The 18399-nt window shown below is 37.5% G+C and overlaps 1 protein-coding gene across 1 annotated transcript in view; it reads left to right on the forward strand.

Moving 5' to 3' along the window:
* The first annotated feature begins 6130 nt into the window (after positions 1-6130).
* The window catches only part of Cadm2 (cell adhesion molecule 2), a 172229-nt gene continuing 159960 nt past the window's right edge, over positions 6131-18399 (forward strand). The window contains exon 1 of the mRNA XM_048346436.1: positions 6131-6274. The gene's annotated coding sequence lies outside the window, so the exon portion shown is untranslated. The remainder of the gene's footprint in view (positions 6275-18399) is intronic.

Genomic DNA, 18399 nt, shown 5'->3' on the forward strand with positions numbered 1-18399 from the left:
AATCATTTGATGAAAGAGAAGAGGGTGCAGTAAGGGTAAGAAGATAGAGTAGAAAGAAACAAGAGCTAAGAGCTGAGAATAGTAGAAAGGATAACCCTAAAAAAACAGTAGGCTTGCTTTGTACTTCATTTGAAAATATGTTGCTTAATTTTCCTATCTTGTTGAGTTTGGTGTTTAAGAACAATTAGCATATTTTATATCTACTGGTACATTTTGGCATTTGTGCTTTTTACAACAAAGATATTAGAAACAGTATCAGAATAGTATTTTGCATTTAAATGTAGTTCTTCAGAGGGCACAAAAATATTTTAACACAAACCAAACATTGAATATGCTGTTTGAGTCAAATGACTACACCTCTGTTGAAGTAAATAATTTTGCAGATCAACTTATCAGTTTTACTAAGTGTAAATATATCCTCACCAAAATAGAAGACTATTACATGTTCTAATTGACAAGTTGCTTCTTCATTTTTTTAACATCATGTTTTTGTTTTTTGTTTTTTTTTTTTTTGTCACATTTCACTGTTACTTGTTTTTAAATCAAATTCTTTCATTGAGAAAGATTTTTGGGTTTGTTTGTTTTAGCTTATTTCCAGAAAGGAAAATATGAACGGCCTTTATTTAGGTAAAATAGACATTAATTGTGATCATTTGCTTTAAAAATTTTACTGAGTATAAGATACTTCCTTCTCCACCTCTGCCAATCTGTCTAAATATAATGGGTGATTATTGCTCCTAAGGAAAGGAGCATTCATGAGCATTGCTCCATCATTGTGGCCCATGTTTAAGTTTTCTCTTTGGGAGAGTCCTAGAAGAAGTCATTACCTTCACTCATCATCTACTTATGAGATAGTAAAACTTGAAGAGCATCCTTTGTGGAAGTAGAACCATGCTTTTGGATCCAGGCAACTTTATCTGCCTGCTCTTTTCAACAACAATGCTGGTTTCAAGGGAATTTCATCAACATTTTACTTATTTCTTCTTTTTTCTCATGATCTATCACCAACTCTCAAGAAAGTTAAGATGGTTATCATCTTAGCATCGACTTCTTAACTGACTTTTTGGTCGTCAGGTGTAAGTTTATACAAACCCTGTGATGGCAGATCAGCTATATAACTAAGTCAACAGGAGCCAAGACTCAGTTTACATAATTTTGAACTTCCTACGCAAGGAAAGCTTTAAACCCCTTCATAATAATTATGTTCATATTGTGAATTAATGGCAACTGTTTAGTGTACTATTTAAAAATATAGAGCACTCCTTTCCCAGAACATTAAATTAGCATTCTTCATAAAAGTGTTTTAACAGAAATAAATTAGCAAATTATTTTTTGAAGAGCTACTTGAAAATTTAAAACCACCAGTAATAGTTAGAAATAAACTTGGCAGCATAACAAAAACTAACACTCGGGGGTCACAGTCCTCAGAAATGATGAAACATAGAAAACTGTTGGAAGAACTTTTATTGGAAGAATGATGGGTCAGAAGAAGAAAGTGTTAAGCATGTGTGCAGCAGCCTCAACAAGAGACATCAGTGGTAACTTTCAGTGGTACACTGTAAATATTTAACAACTTGCTCTGTGGGGAAAATCATGGGCTTGTGGTGTTTGCCAATTTCCATGGTGAAAATACTCCCTCTGTGGTCAATTTCAAGCTATGAGCTTATATGTCACTGAACACGAGTTGCATTCACTGGTATCTCAGGAGCCGGGTCACACCAGCTCCTGCACACTGTACTTTTATTTGAATTTCAAATGTCCTTTTAGTTTTTAAAATAAGTACAAAGGTCAAAATGCATTTATAATTTCTACACTTTAAAAAATGTTGTTCTTTAACATCATTAGGCAGTTAGGCAGTCAGAATTAGAATTAGATTGAATAGAGATCTAAATTTGTAATAAAGATCTAAAATAAGAGAGCAATAATACATCTGCCTCTTTTCCAACTACATGACTGTAGGCATATTATTTAAGATCTCTGTATATCATTTCATTAATCTTCAAAATAAAGATGACATAAAGTTCTTATGGCAGATTAAACTATTGGATAAAGGAAATATATTTAAATATTTTGACTATTACCTCGCACAGTCTTAGTGTTAAAGTCAGCTACACATTCCATATGTGTATAGTTGTCACAGTGCTGGCTGAGAAAATATGACTGTGTAGGAGAAAGAATTTAAAAAAGTATAGAATGGTTAGATACTTCATCCTATGGGAGACAATTTACCTATGAAGACTTAGGTGGGTTATTACTTTAAATTCAAGAGACACTGTGCACTGTTTTTGGTTTTTTTTGACATAAAAATTGAATATATATATTCTTACATACGTTTGTTAAATTTCAAGTCGAATTTGTCTTAGTGAAGAAGAATTACACTTTTCCATTGATTTGACCGTGGGCAAACCTGACAGGCCAGATCTAACATTACCATACTGTGGTCATGAGTTCCTTTCCAAAGACATTCTCTTTGGTTAGTGAGAAAAACAGTGAGGACCCCAACTTGAAATGCAACTAAGGAAATGCAACACATTAAGGATAAAATGTCCTGTTACTATGCTAAGTTCATTGTAGTTAACAAATTAACTTATAAAAGTAACAAATATTCAATGATGATGAAAGGGTTCCTACAAAATTAGTCTACATCGAGGATTTCTATTTTTAATTATTTTTGTGTTTGAATGTTTTTTGATCTTTAAGCAGTTGTACAAAGCACTTGCCATTCAACAAAACATTTACAAACACAGTGTGTGCTGATCAATGTCACCCCTTTCAATATAATCACCCACACCTCCCAGCCTACCCTTTCTCTCAATTTTCTTAATTTTTGAGCATATGTATTGATTTTTATGCCATTTATCAAAATGATTTATGTGTACAGTGCATCTTTATCTGTCATCCCTTCAATATTTTTACTCCCTCTTCTGTAGGTTTCTTAAATTGTAAAAATATAATTATGTACTTTTTTATGAAAGATATTCTGGAATCCAGTTCTTCTTGGGTTTTGGTAAAATCAGGTTGTTGTTTTTTTTTTTTAATAAGGGATCAAAACAAGCATTTTTTTTTTTGTAGACCAAGAAAGATCTGGAACTTTACACCTCAGTGTGTCTGCTTCCGTCATTGTTTCTAAAGCTACTGATTATTTTGCTGGCTTCTTAGCAGGTGTTTAAGCTTCTGTTTATCCTTTGACTATTGATCTTTCGAGATAAGGGACATAGGTGGTCTCACAAAATATTGATGTCATAAAAGCACTGAAGATGAATTGTTCATTTTATAATATAGTCATTTTTATAGGTTAAAAAAATTAGTGATTTCTTTGGGAAGACTTCCTGAAATTAGATGGCAACTGTGAGCCATGAGGAGTTAAAAAAGAGAAAAGCAGCAGCCAACTCAATGTTCTCTCCAGGTTATAACCAGGAGTAAAAGGCAATTCAGACCTTTGAGAAGAAGTTTGACTGCCTACAACACAGGCTTTTGAATTGATTTTGGAAACCACATATCCTAAGGGTATTTAGGATTAGTAGATTCTCCACATGAATTTGCTCTCTATTGGGAAAAACTAAATTATTTGACTGCAGGGATTTTAGGCTGTAAGTCTCAGTGAACTGAAGTCATACTACTTCAAAGTCAGGATGCGTGTGGTGAAAAGATGGAAGGATGCTGTCCTAATCTACCTGGAAAGGCAAAGTGCCGGTAGCCTGGCATAGCCAAAGTATTTGGGCCTGTAAGAAAATCTTGACAAATGTTTGCTTCTTTCTTTAAAAGATGCTAGCAAAAATAGGCTGACATAGTTATCAAAAGTAAGTTCTTTAGAGCACAGGAGATTTCAGAGAAATTAATATCAATATCCTCTCCTATCTGATTGTACAGATTAAAATTTCATTGTAAACATGTTTTTCATTGTTGTCTGGACCACATTTAAAAAGTGAGAAAGCTATAATGAGTCAGCAGCATATGTGGGAAGACAAGAAGAGAAATGCTGAACTTTCAGCAGAAAAGTCCAAATGGTTCATTGATTTTGTTTCACATGGGAAAAAAGGAAATCTCTTAACCTCCCAGTGTCAGTTTACCCATCTGTGAAATGAGAAGGATAATATTTTCTTATGCGGATGTTTTGAAAATTATTTTGCAAATGTAGTGGATAAAATGGCTGCAAGCCTCGTTGCTCTTTTTCCCCTTCTTTAAAGAAACAGTATCATCTATGCAACTCTTGATAATCAAAATATCATCTGAGTTGTTGTATGTTTATTAGCAATTTCATGTGCTTTTTATGGCTCAAAGAATCCAGACAGTTCAATTTTTTTTTCATTCCATCAATACTTGGAAACCTGAGAAAAGTGTCTTGAAAAACGTCCTGTGCCTGGAATTTATGAACTGCTAATCCTTGGTAATTATCGCTTTTTTGTGTTTCAGCTCATGTTTTATTTGATGTGGTTTTGCCTGGCCTCACATCACAAGATTGATGGTTCTCCATGTTCCCCTGCTTGAGGTCACCTCAGAGCTGACGGCAAAACACATCCCTCTCTGGCTCCTATTGACATTCAAGTCAACTATCAAAGAATTTTTTTCCAGACAACTCCTAACCTCGATTTTAAAACTCCACCCTAAAGATTACAGTGAGATATCCCAGGGAGTTGCCATAGTGACTCTAAGAGGTTGAAGTGGAGAAGACAAAGCTTATGATATCAGATTTTTAAACTCAATGGGTTTAATTATATAACATGGTCATGAACCTCTGTGCTTGTGTCATTTAGGCCTTAGAAGACACCCCCCACCACCACGCCCCCACTCTTCTGTCTCTTATGGTGTAATCAACAAGTTTCTTGATAATAAGACTCTTTAGGCCAATAGCTCCAACCTAATCTACAAATGGTTCTTTATTACAAAAAGTACTATTACACAACTGAGCAAAAATGGGAAATAGACTTACTGAGTGTGATTATGTCATTGTAATACTATTGTGTATTTAAATTATCTTTGATTTACTTAACTACATTGCTCGCATAAAACTTTTTTTAGTTTGGCTCTAGAAAGACATTTTTACCCATGTTGATTATTGTTATCGGAATTAGAAGAATTAAATTTGGATCATCTTGCTAAGTGAAAAATGTGTATTGCTTTCTTGATGAATGCTTTCTTGTTTTAACTCTTGGTAGTGTACTTCATCCTTAAATGGATTGCATAACTTACTTCTGTGTATTTGTATAATACTTAGCAATGCAGAGAGCTTGATTACATAAAAACAATACACATATAGGAAAGTATCATTAAGAAAAATATAATTTCCTAATATAATATATATTAACTGATAAGAACAGGTGACTAAAGCAAGGTGTAATGAAGAAGATTGTCAGGATATTCTGGGTTAGGGTTAATGGGTGTTTGTGTGTGTGTGTGTGTGTGTGTGTGTGTGTGTGTGTGTGTTGAGATGGAGTCTTTACAATTGGTTGACCCAAAATTTCCCATCCTCAACATTCTACATAGATTAGACTAGAAATGTGTGATTCCAGGACTAGATTTAGTAATATATTGATGAGTATTCTACAACGTGAATTTCCTTTTGAAAACTAATCACATACTTTTCCCCAACACACTATAAATTTCTAAAAATAGCTTTCTTTATAGGAAATGTCTGCTATCAGAAATTGAATCAAATATTCTAGTAATCATCTTTCAGACTTTATCCAGCATTTTCAAGGCTACCAAGAAAAAATTTTATGTATTGCGTGTGCCGCATTAGTGAGTGTATTTCATCTCATCTCATTCACTGACTTATCCTCAGCAATAACTTAGTCTATCACCAAAAAATTAATGCAAAGGTAAGGGATATTAATGGCTATCACGTGCATACTTGAATTTAAATCTCCATGTGTGCCTGGAAGGAAAATGAGGATTTCCAGAACATGTAAAGGAATATAAAGAAATCCTGATGGTATATTCTATCGCTCTCCCCTGATGAAGAATTTGTAATAATGTTATATTGATTTTTTTTTTAAAGAAGTAGTTGGTTGGTTTGTTGGTTTAAATTTTACTTTGAATAAGAAGTGAAGTCCAATGTAGAAGTTGGGAAATGAATCATTTTATAACTTTCATTTAATCAACTTTCTCTTTAATCTCCTTTTAGGCAGCCAAGGGCAGTTTCCACTAACACAGAATGTAACGGTTGTTGAAGGCGGAACTGCAATTTTGACCTGCAGGGTTGATCAAAATGATAATACCTCCCTCCAGTGGTCAAATCCAGCTCAGCAGACTCTCTACTTTGATGACAAGAAAGGTGAATAAATTTGCTTTTAAAAGTTTTAATTATATTCTGAAATAACCTAATTATAATAAATTTATTTTTCTGAGATGATTCAAATTTTTCCTCTTGATTACCAAATTTCTGCTGTTTATATTTAAACATCTTAAATATTAAATACTTTAGTTTGCAAGTCATATTCACTAAAGGGTCACCTATGTCAACTTTTTAATAAAATAAACAGTCTGAATGCTGTTTTTAAAATACTTTATGCCTTCTCTTAAAAGCCATTTTATCTCTAGATACTATCATAGTTTATTATTATAGCTGTCTTATGGATTAATGTTTTGAGTACTCTTAAGATAAGGTTATTTTCCTATATGTTATTTTAGACATTCAGAAAATCCTATACAACTTTGCATAGCAATATAAGTTTGTCAACAAAATTTGTATAAGAAATTCATTTTATCTCTTGAATTAGTTCTACAATTAATAAGTTTAGGAGTGATTTCCAAAAAACAGTTACACATAAAAATGGTGCCAAAATGAAGTGATTAAGCTGAATTTCTATGTATTTAAGAGGAAAGTTAATTTGCACCCTATTAAATGATCTGGGTTTCTAATCGGATGCAAGGTAGATTTTGGTTAATTTTTCAGACAGGTAAGACAATCCAGGTTTTAAAATTCAAGGAAACCACCAAAAATCTATGCTGAGTCAAATTTGTTCCATAGTTTGAACAGAGGATGAAAAAGAGAGTTTATGAACAGAACGAAGATGTGTAATAATTCTTTAAGTTAATTTAAATGATATGAAGTAGTTAGGTTGATTTACATGTTGTTAATTCAACAAATGGTTAATACCTGGTTTCTTATTAACTATGGTAGATAATGATGGAATAAATTCATTTCATCTTTCATTTTGATGACTATATGGAACAAATAAGGTATTTTAAATGTGCCCAGTTTATCTAAAGCATCCATTCAGTACATTTTCAATAGCAATTTGGCTTTCTCTCATTTACATCCTTTAATTTTAATTTAATTTTTAGTGTATTAAAGATACAAGGAATAACTGATTAAATATAATCTTAGTTCATTTGACAAATATTTAAATTGCCTATATTTATAAGGTACTCAATCAATAGAGGAGGAATATAATAAACAAACACATATCTGTGTGTGCACATACATAACCGCATACACATATGTTTACATATGATAAGTGTGTAAAAAGTGAATAGGATATGTTAGTCCAGGTTTCCCAGAAAATCAGAACCAATCAGATGGAAGAGGAAACCACACACACACACACACACACACACACACACACACACACACACAGAGACAGAGAGAGAGACAGAGAGACAGAGAGATAAACTGGCTCAAGTGTTTGTGGAGGATATCGTTTTGAAATAGTTAGATAAGACTGTGTTTATGACTCTCAGCTGCAGAAAAAAAGGAAAATATCTTCTAGCTCAGATCCAAAAGCATTCTAGAGATAGAATTCCCTCTCTTTTAAAACTTCAGTCTTTCTTTGATGATCTTCAACAAATGAGATGAGACATATTTACAAAGTGGAGAGAGAATAGCTATTCAAATTCTTCAAATTGTAGTATTAGCTTCTTCTAAACAACATTGTCATGGCAACAAATAAACTTGTATTTCATCAAATATTGGAGTTAAAGTACCCCCTCCTCTTATTTATAAGGGATGGGTTCCAGGACATCCCTCAATCCCTGAAACCATGGATACAGCATTTCTACTCTTCTCTATGTTTCTGAATTCCAAGATTTTAGTTATCCCTAGTTACTGCAAGTGATTATATATCATACAGCATGTAGTTATACACTTAATTTATTAGTGTGTTTATATGTGTATATTTTATATTTAAAATATATTGAGAAAATTTCTCTAGTTTTGAAACAATTTATTTATGAATTTTAGACTGTGTATGACGTTATGAATGAGAATTTTTTCCAGCACAACAACTACAATTTACAATATTGGTACATCTTTGTTGTTCATTCATCCTACAGGTATTTAATAGCTGTCTTTACTTCTCTTTTTTTAAGGAAGCTTGTATTCCTTTTTAAGATCCTTGAAAATCATGTTTACAGTGACATCTACATTTAAGAACTTATATCCTCTGACAAAATAAAATCTATATTGAATGTCCTTGCTTCTTCTTTCAATGATTCTTTAAGTTGTCCCTTACAGAGCATCTAAAACTAGAATTGATTTTGAGCTTTTCAAGCTAATGCATCTTTCCCGTAGAAAATAGAGCAAGTAGAAATGAAATATATGTGCAGGGTCTGAAATAGGCAACTCTCTCACTACTGGGGAATTACTCTAGGAATAAATAAATCTGGTATTATATTTAGGATATCTAGCAATATACTCCTGCTACTTTCTATTGCTGTGGAATATTGAATGTATTTGATCATGTTAAATTTGAAGTGTTTTCTTCTGGTGTTTCCTTCATTTTCCCCATCTCAAGTGGCACCTTAAAGTTGTACTGCAAGAAAAAGTCTCCCCCATCCTCTACTCTGTGTGTGTGTGTGTGTGTTTGTGTGTGTGTAATGTGATTTGCAGCACTAGTAATAGAAGTAGTTGGAAAACCTTTTATATTTGATGTTTGTTTACTTTGTTGTGGTTTTAGTCATCAATTGCAGCAATGTAATGGAATTATTTGAGTTAAAAAATCTATCATAAATGGCAAGCATTTCTCCTCCTTCGTATGTCAGTTATTCAGCTTTTCTGTGATGTTTACTTGAAGGAATCTCTGGACAGTTGTGTTCATTAACTATAGGAGTGAAAGCTTTCTTTAAAGATTCCATGTCACAGTTGTTTTTTTTTTTCTCACACCATCTTTCAATCTGCATTTTGCCTGTTTCATCTTAGTCCCAAGGCTTATCATGACTTTGTTTTCAAATCATGACAAGTTGCACCAGAACTAAAGGAACTAAGCATCTGTTAGAAGACAAGGGCTGTCTATACCTGCTATTGTCTGTATCACTAGCACAAATTTCTACAGGGGACTGTTGTTAAAGATTCTCCATTAGCTCTACTCATATTTCTGGTTCAGATAATGTTGCCAGTGTTTCTTAGCCCTAGCAACACAGTAAAATCACCTAGAGAGCTTTCCAAATTGAATCTTCCAGGGCTATGTAGTATCAGAATGTTTTAATTATATCCTAGCTGATTGTGAAATGAAGCTGAATTTGAGACTCTTGAGTTAAACCAGTTAGTACAAGAGTTCTGCATCTGTAAGTGTAGATTTCTGAACTGAATAGACAGTGAGCAAAAAGAAGGAAGAAAGGAAGTAGAAAAAGTAAGGAGCTTAGGAAAAAAAAAAATGAATGAACAAGTGCATCTCACTGCCAATGCTATTGCTATCATAAGCTCCAGCATTCTAAGCAGTACATCATAGCTCCTAGACATGTGAGTCTTCAAAGGTTCTCACTAGTAAGATAAACTCAAACTCACAATGGTGTCTGATAGCCATGTCAGAATCAGAAAAGCCTTGTTTAGTTGTAATTGCTTGCTAAAATAAAACATGCTGAGACTGAACATTGAGCTAAAGTAGCTGGGATATCAGAAGTGAGCCTCTGCATCCTGTTTTCTTCCTTTTTATTTTTCTTCTTCTTCTTTTTTTTTGTCCTTTAAGATAGGGCCTTGCTATGAATTTTAAACTGGCAACATAAGGGAAATACATTATTTCCCAGCCTTATTGTCTTCAGTGCTGAAATTGAATGCAATAGGTGCCACATTTGGCTGTGGATATTTTACTTGAAAAGCAAGAGTTTCTTCACATCTTTGAAAACACAAATAGGTTAAGAGGCAACAATACATTACAATCACACTGTATTAAGTAACATTTCTTGGTGCTCAAAGGTCCCATGCTTGGCTTAAAAAATTAAGTAGATACATGTAGGTTTTTACATTTAATTAAAGCTAAGTAAAACTCAAAATGACTTCTCACTCAGAGTAATTATTTTTCAAGAATTATATAGCTTATGATTTTCTATTTTACAACATTTAATTTCAGACACTTATTTAGACTAAGTAACAACATAGTACTTGTCCAATGACAGCAGTAACTAGTAGAATATATAGTTCATAAACAAGAATATCCTATTGAGAAATAATCATAGAATATTCAATCTATGATTATATGCTGTTTAAGTTGTACATGGTAGCCTGTAGAGGAGAAATCAGATCTGATCTATACTACTGCTTCTGGTACTAGCTAGCAGACTAACAGGAAGTGTTTAATGATATCCTGCCAAATCAGACAGATGGGTAGTTGGATCAGAACTGCATATTGATGAGGCCCTATCATCTTTCTGTGCACCTGAACACCAAACAAACTTTAAACTTTGAAGTAGAAATTCAACGAAAACTGCATGTCATCCCTGTCTAGCTTCTAGAATATGTTTTTTATATGTAGTATTCAAGAACCTGAACAAGACTAAATAGAAAATAAATATCATAAAGAAATTTAGAAGTTCTTCTAGGTTAGAAAAACCTAGAGTATATTTTCCCCAAACATTCCATTTCCTAACAAATGGTGAGATATCATTCTTTCTGACTGAAAGATATATATATATATATATATATATATATATATATATATATATATATATATATTCCCAATCCATTCATCCACTGAGGGGCAACTGGATTGATAGCTTGACTATGATAAATAATACTGAAATGAACGTGGTTGTGCTGGTATCTTTAGTGTAGCTTTGTTTGTGTTCTATTTGGATAAATGCCTAGGAATAGAATTTCTGGGTCATAGGGAAGCTCTATATTTGTTTAATCTTTTAAAGAACCTCCATACTACTTTTCATAGTGGTTGAACAGCTTTACATTCCCACCAACAGTGGAGTAGTGTTTCTGTTTGTCCATATCCACAACAGCATCTGTTATTGTTAGTTTTCTTGATAATGTCCATTCTAATTGTGATGAAGTGGAATCTCAATATTGTTGTGATTTGCATATCTTTTATGACCAGACATTTTGAATGTCTCTTCATGTGTCTATTGGCCATTCTTATTTTTTCTAAGAAATTTCTCTTTAAGTCTTTGCCCATTTATTTATTGAGTTGTTGAGTTTTTACATGATCACTTTTGGGGCTTTCTTTTGTTTTTAGCTCTAAGTATATTTTAGATATGAAGCCTTTGCCTGATGAATAGCAAGAAAATATCATCCCTTCTGTGGGCCCTGTACCATGCTAGCTATATCATTTTCTATACAGAAACTCTTTAGTTTGATGAAATCCCATTTATTCAGACTTTCTTTGATTTGACAGACCCAAAGAATTATATTTTGCATGGTTTCTCTCATATGTTGTTACTAGACCATGCCTATGAATCTACAAGCAAACACACTGAATTTTTTTTTTTTTTTTTTTTTTTTGGCCAGTCCTGGGCCTTGGACTCAGGGCCTGAGCACTGTCCCTGGCTTCTTTTTGCTCAAGGCTAGCACTCTGCCACTTGAGCCACAGCGCCACTTCTGGCCATTTTCTGTATATGTGGTGCTGGGGACTCGAACCCAGGGCCCCATGTATATGAGGCAGGCACTCTTGCCACTAGGCCATATCCCCAGCCCCAAACACACTGAATTTTAAAAGATGAAAAATCACCCTTGGACATGATACATTTTATACGACTCAAGCATTCACGTAGAGAAAGATATTTTTCGAAGAAGATCACAGGGCTCAATAGTTATGTGTATATGACCATATAAAATGGTGTATATGACCATATAAAATGAATGTGTATATGACCACATAAAATGAACTCCAAGAAATGGAAATAAGAAGCTTCTTGTGGGTTGGAAGTAAGGCTTAGTGTTAGAGTGCTTGCCTTTCATGCATAAAGATCTGGGTTCAATTCCACAGAACCACATGAATAGAAAAGGCCAGATGTGGCATTGTGTATCAAGAGGTAGAGTGCTAGCTTTGAGCAAAAAGAAGCCAGGGACAATGCTCAGGCCCTGAGCTCAAGCGCCAGGTCTGTAAAAAAAAATAAGAAAAGAAGTTTATTGTTACCTTCTTTCCTTCCTTCCTTCCTTCCTTCCTTCTTTCCTTTATTCCTTCTTTCTGTCTCTCTCTCTCTCCATCTTTTCCCTCTCTACTGTTGCTGTTTGTTTTCATTTCTGTACCTTCATATACATATATGTACATAATATATTATATATATTATATATTATATGTGTATGTTATCTATAATATATTTTCTATTTTGGAGAGGGTAAGTGGGAGCACATAAAGGCTGGGACATGAAAGAAAAAAAACTAAATTCCACAGCAGAAGACAATTTTAAGACAAGCAACATCCCCAAAGCCTTGTAGTTGCACAGATTTTATAAGTTCATATATAGGTATTTTCACTCTAGCTCTCCTTTTTTGGAAATGAAAATAAATTCAATATCCTACCAGAACACAATTTTAAGACAAGCACCAACCTAGAGCCCTGTTATTGCACAGAATTTAGAGGCTCACAGTCAAGTATAAGTCTTTTCACTCTATCTCTCCTTTTATGAATGTTCCTCAAAAGAATAAACACAGAACTACACTACAAAGTATCAATCCCACTCCCGGGCATTTACCCTAGTGAACACAAACAAGGCAAAATTAAGCTACCAGTAGAATCTTGCTCATGGCACTATTATTTACCACAGCAAATTAATGGAACCAACCCATATCCCCATCCATAGATGAATGGATCAATAAAATGTGGTATATAAAACAAATGTACCCTATGTTTCCATCAGAAAGAATGACATTGCCCTATTCTTAAGGAAATGGAGATATTTGTTATTAAGTGAAGTAAACTAGACCCCCAAAATCTAGGCTCCATGTTTTCCCCCATTTGTAATGATTACTATAGGTTTAGGATAGTCCTAGCAGAGGATCACAACAGTCAGGAGTTATGTATACTTAACCATATAAAATGATACTAACTGAAATGAACTCCAAGATATGGAAATGAGAAATTTATTGTTGTTTTTGGTTTTGTTTTCTTTTTGTTTGGTTTTGTTTTTAATGTGCTGTGTGAAGTTATCCCCCCCCCCCCTTTTCCCAAAGCCTTTGGTTTATCTCCTGTTGTCACAGATTTTTTTTCATACCCTGTGTCTTGCATATATGTTTATCTGAACTGGGGAAGGGAAGATGATTAAGAAAATGGTGAAACAAAGGACAAAGGGTAAACTAATGCAACAGTGATACACACAAGACACTAAGGTGGAAATTAATTTTACACCTTGAGAGGCGGTGTTTGGGGGCTCATTGGCATAAAAAGACTAAAGGGGTAAAAATGTTGGAAAAGAAATGTACTCATTACCTAACTTAAGTAACTCTACCCCTCTGTACATCACCATTACTATAAAAAAAAAGTTAAGACAAATGAGCAAATGCAGTGATACTAGACACAACATTGAAAATGAGGGAGGAGGGCCTCAGGAGGGTAAAACAAAGGAAAATATGACACTGTTCAAAAAGAAATGTAATTGTTACCTGGCTTATATAACTGTAAACCCTCTCTACATCACTTTTACAATAGCAATACAAATATAAAAAAGTAAAATGCATGTAATAAGGCAGCATTCACTTGCTAAAGTTTTCTCCTGGTTATTTTGCACAACTCTGAGCCAAGCAATTCCAAATGAAAGGTAAATATTAAAATAGTGAGTGTCGGGACCCCTTTCACCCTCGTGCGCTTCCTGCTCTGTCCTGTCAGGCAGAAAGCTAGAGTGTGGCCCAATGTGCAAACCTTGGCGGTGTGTAGTCGCGAGATACCCCTCCTCCCCTCACACCTTAAAGAACGACACGGGAGTCACAGGGGTTGTCTCAGGGTAAGCTTCTGGAACTTCCACCGGTTTTACTCAGGGGAGGGGTTTATATAACAGTAATGGCAGCAGGAAGGGGAGGGACTAACTGCATACTAGCGATAGGCTGATAGCAGCTCATCATAGTGATGTCACAGAACTTCCTCTATGGGCGGTCATCACATCCCATAGGACTGCCCTTGGGCCTGTCCCAGCACCATTACGATATCCACATGTGGCTGAGGTGGAAGGCGGGACTGGTTTGCTATCTCTTCCGGTAGAACCCAGAAGGGGATAGGAGTGGCTAACATTCAAACAGCCCCAGTGCGGGAGAAGAGGCAGGCCTCTTGGGACTGTCCCCTTAAAGGTTCTGGCGGTGAGGTAGAAGCAGGTTCAAGCTTTAGCAACTCTGGTCGTCCACAGCAGTCAAGGCGCTGGTAACTTAACACATGTGGTTAGTAAAACATTTTATTATAAGCATTGAGGCAAGGTGTCAAAAACCTCAACTCCTATTTCTCTCCAACTAGAATCCCTAAGTTTAGCAGCAGGGGAGAGACAAAAGGGGAACAATGTAATAATCCTTTCCAGTTCTTTTGCAAGGCTGTAGGCAATATTGCCACAGCAAAACATTGCGCCAGAGAGACGCCCAAGGAAGAGTCTAGGAAGCAAGCTCCACACTGATTTGGGAATATTTAAAATTTTTTGTGTAAATTTAAGATATTTAATGTAAGTATAGCTGTCCTTATCTAGTCATGGGAGCTGTTCTTCCCCTTTTTGTTTTAATTAATGACACAGGAGGGCACCAGGCTGGGAGTATGGGTGAAGGTCATTTCTTCTGGAACTACTTCCTGCTGAAAGGGGGCGAAGTAGTCAGGGGCCCCTGATTTGCCTGGTACTGTCAAGTTTGGTTGGTAAAAGTCCTCATCATTACTATGAGAATGGTTATTAGAGCCAGAGGGTGTCATGGTCTCCTCTGGCCAGCTCCTGTAGCTTGGGCACATCAGGAAGTTCCTAGGGCTGGGGCCTCCAGGGTCCAGATCTGTGCTGGGCACAGTAGTGTAAAAAGATGATGGCCTTGAACTGCAAGTTCCCAGGTGGTAACCTCAGTGAGGGATGTTATTTTGTTAAAAGAATCTTTTGAAAATGTCAGGCAAAAGACTAACAAGTTCACAGGGCTAGTTAACATGAATGGCATAGGGGAACATACCCTGGGTATAAGCCAGGAAGGTGCCATTCAGAACATAAACCCAATTGTGGCAAATTACAAGGAAGGAGAGATAGCTGAAGGAAGTGTTTAGGGATAGTGGTCTGGTTTGGAGCAGCCAGTCAAAGGTTAAAATAAATATATATACATATATACAACTGGCAGGATAAGGAAAATGGACAGGTATGGGCATTGGATAGGTACAACTATTCCTCCTGATCTTCCGGCTCTGATTAGTTTTGAAAAGGCAAGACAAGGCGACTCCATTTAGGATGTGACATCATTCTCCTCTTACTCCTCTCCATATCCCTGTTCCCTGGACTGGCTGAGTCCCAGGGGACTAGGTGCTTGTTGCTGGGATGGCATGCTCCCACCAGCATTCACGGGGTTTGAACTTAGGGCCTGAGCACTGTCCCTGAGTACTTCTTCTCGAGGCTAGTGCTCTACCACTTGAGCCACAGTGCTGCTTTCAGCATTTCTCCGGTTCTCTTGAGCCAAGCTTCCAGTCTGACTCTTTGCTGGTTAATTGGAAGATGGAGTTTTAGAGAGACTTTCTGCTAGGGCTGGCTTCGAACTGCAATCTGAGGAGCTCTAGCCATAAAAGCCCTTTTTATATCCAATTAAAGCGACAAGGAGAACAATAGGAATAGAGCCCCATCTGTGACTTGTCGAGAATTGACCAACAACTGCTTGTCAGAGTTCCATCATAACACTTAGAGAACAGCAGACTGAATGAGATCTATGTGCCATTAATTTAAATCATATCATTTGATCTTACTGGCAGGTGAAAGAGAGCACAAATGAATGATAATTAGGAGGGCAAAAGGTCAGGACAATGTAAAGGTCTCAACTTCAGTGGATCTGAAGTAGCTGTGTCTTCCATCCCAAATTAGCAGGGCAGCAGGAGAGATGGGTTGCATCTGGGTAAGGCTGTAGTAGGATCTCAGAGAGTCCTCTGGACAGGCTGTCACACCTCCTGCAAGATTCTACACAGACTGTTTAAAGACATTTGAAATCCCCCAGCATTTCCTGGTTGGTTGTTCTGAGTATTCTCTGGCTTTTGTAGGCTGATGCCCTTCTGGTTCAAGCAGGGTAGAAAGATTTCTCTAGTCACAAAATCCACACTGCTAGCACACATATTAACCTGTATTCTATGAAGGAAAATGTTAATTTTGGGTCAGAAAAATTTAGGTTAATAGTCACATTTGTATAAAACAATTCTGATCCCTTGATCTTAAGAGCTTTAAATGAGTTAACACAATAGTGAGAAGGCAGTAATTTTTAAACCATGATGCTAGATCTTATATGCTTTTATCACAGACAATGGACAGACAAACATACACAGACACGGTTGTGTATAAGCTTTGAGCGCTCTTAAAATTGTTTTTTGATTGGCCATGTAAGTTTTCTGGAATTCCAGTGGCAAAGTGATATTATTTTGCCCATATTTTAGTAAACAAACAAACAAAAAAACCTTTCCAGCAAACCAAAATTCTCACAGATTATCCTAGAAGCCACATTTTGAGAAACTATTTTGGACATGAACAGAACACAGACACGTGGCACGGCGTAACACAGCAAGACATCTCTGTTTCCTTTGTTCAACAAAAGCTCCGACTTTAAGCAAATTCCCAAATTTTATACAGCACCAATAACAAAAACCTAAAACCCCTTTTTTTTCTCTTTCAAAGCAGATTACCCAGTATCGTGTTAGGTAGGTCAGCAATTTAGTGGGCCTCAGAAGCAGGGGGGGAGGGAGCAGGCGCAAGGGCAAGCATAGAAGGACAGCGCATGCACACATACAGGGTCCTTGCCGCCCGTCCCCCGCCGGCCAGGGATAAGGTTGGGCTCCCGCTCCCTGCCATCGCCAGTTGGCTCCCTTCTCCCTCAGCTGACCCCGGGAACGTTGCTTTCTCCATGCCCAGGGGGGAGGGGCATGGAAGGGGGTAAAAGCGAGGTCACTGAGCAGGCAGGGCCATGGGGGCTACACTCAGCCACTACTCGGGCCACCCAGAGGCCGACCACGTGCTCTGGGGACCTGCCGCCTCGGTCATCTCTACTGTTGCTGCCACCAATGCCCCAAGCATCCTGGGACCACCGCTCACAAATCAGGACCCGGAACCCCAGGCATGGGGGATGGGGGGAGGTCCCGGCCCGGACGGCAGCACCTGCTCCACACGCCGAAGGCCTCCTGCCTCCACCACTGCCCTGCACTCAGCTCTAAGGCTAGGGCGCCTTTGGGCCCACCCGGCCCCACCGCTCCCTGCCAGGCTCGAGTCAGGTTGGCTTCCTGCTCGCCACCTCCATCCTGTGTACCGCACCAGCCCCAGGCACTGCTGGGGCTGCGGGCGATGCCACCCCCAGTGCCTCTCTGCTGCACCAGTCGTGGGACCTGGATTGCCTGCCCCGCTCACTGTGAAGCCGCAGCGAGACCCGCATGTGAGCCCATCTGCCCCGGGCAACAGAAAATCTGTTCCTCTCCCTAGCAGCCCTTTAAAAGGGCCAGCAGCATGCTTTGAAATCCCTCAGTCCTCAGCCCGAGTGTCCCACAAGTCCAATCCAGTATTTTTGGAGGGTGAATCTATTGAGCTCTGCCCCACCATTCCCACCAGGGTGGGGGGAATTACGCACACCCGGAAATCCATCAGTGACCCAAGGGCTTGCTGGTTTAATCTATGTTTCCCGTGGGATTTGTGCCCCACGTTTCGGGTGCCATTTCTGTCGGGACCCCTTTCACCCATGCGCTTATCCTGCCCTGTCCCATCGGGCAGAAAGCTGGAGTGTGGCCCAATGTGCAAACCTTGGCAGTGTGTAGTTGCGAGACGCCCCTCCTCCCCTCACACCCTTAAAGAACGACACGGGAGTCACACGGGTTGTCTCAAGGTAAGCTTCTGGAACTTCCACCAGTTTTACTCAGGGGAGGGGTTTATATAACAGTAATGGCAGCAGGAAGGGGAGGGACTAACTGCATACTAGCGATAGGCTGATAAGCTGCTCATCATAGTGATGTCACAGAACTTCCTCTATGGGCGGTCATCACATCCCATAGGACCGCCCTTGGGCCTGTCCCAGCACCATTATGATATCCATACGTGGCGGAGGCGGAAGGCGAGGCTGGTTTG

Source organism: Perognathus longimembris, chromosome 5 (genome assembly GCF_023159225.1).
Source record: "Perognathus longimembris pacificus isolate PPM17 chromosome 5, ASM2315922v1, whole genome shotgun sequence".
Lineage (NCBI taxonomy): Eukaryota > Metazoa > Chordata > Mammalia > Rodentia > Heteromyidae > Perognathus > Perognathus longimembris.